Genomic DNA, 976 nt, shown 5'->3' with positions numbered 1-976 from the left:
TCTCCCTTCTTAAGAGAGGCCTTTTTACTGTTTGCTTAGGCGGGGAGACTGAGAGATGATAAGTGCTATGGGATGAATTAGGCCTTATTGCTTTACTACTATTCTGTGCAGGTGCTAGAACGACTTTCACCAAAATAGGGAAAAAAAAGCCGAGTTGGGAGGACAGCAATTTCTGGTCTTTTGTTTGGTTAGATGGTAAGACAAAGGACAAGTGCCTCAGCTCGCTGCACTGACGAGAGGCAAGCAAAGGCGATTACCAGTTAACTGACCAGGCAGCAGGCGTGGTCAGGTCATCATTGGGCGCGGAGTTCAGAGGTCAGAGGTCATAGGCTAGTTGCTGGTGGCGGCTCAGTCTGCTGTCAAGATCCTTTGGTGAGGATGGGCACACATATGGTGCCTTCGAACGTTAGTAGCTGCCGCACCTAATACACCACTGGGTTCAATAGGGTACTCAAGGGTCGATGTAGATGGTGCCAACGCGTAGGGTACTCATAGGAGATTAACCCAGCCTCAGGCCCTGGAGGGACTACTGCAGCAGTGGGGAGAGGAGTTCCATTTGGCAGGCCAGCGGTATTTGTCTGATCACAGGCATTACGGTAGGACCAGCTGGCGAAGGAGCACAAAGGGCAGCTGGAGGACGGACAGGCGCAGGCCCAGTAATGATCCTCAGAGCAGCCTGGGCTGCTGCTGCAAGAGGAAAGGTAAGGGCTGCTGATGTTATGTTGGCATCTCGGTAGGGGCCATTCAGAACTGCAAGCTCCATCAGCTGCATCTTCGCCGGGCTGTCTTCTCCTTCTGCTGCAGGTACCAGTAACTTCTTCACTTCAACTGCTCGCTTCAATTTGATTTCTGCTCTGTTCTGAGCATCTTCCACAGCGATTAGTACATGTAAATCTTCATTTAAATGATCTCAGCTGCCGGGCGTGGTAGTCTACGCCTGTAATCCCAGCACTGGGAAGGCTGAGGCAGGAGGATC

At 51.7% G+C, this 976-nt stretch overlaps 1 pseudogene; it reads right to left on the bottom strand.

The window, feature by feature from the left end:
- The window catches only part of LOC102004220, a 1507-nt pseudogene continuing 531 nt past the window's right edge, over nt 1–976 (bottom strand).

Source organism: Chinchilla lanigera, unplaced genomic scaffold (assembly GCF_000276665.1).
Source record: "Chinchilla lanigera isolate Chin_1 unplaced genomic scaffold, ChiLan1.0 scaffold00190, whole genome shotgun sequence".
In the NCBI taxonomy this organism is placed as follows: Eukaryota; Metazoa; Chordata; class Mammalia; order Rodentia; family Chinchillidae; genus Chinchilla; species Chinchilla lanigera.
Note: the sequence above shows the minus strand (reverse complement) of the source record. Positions and strands in the feature narration are given on the sequence as shown.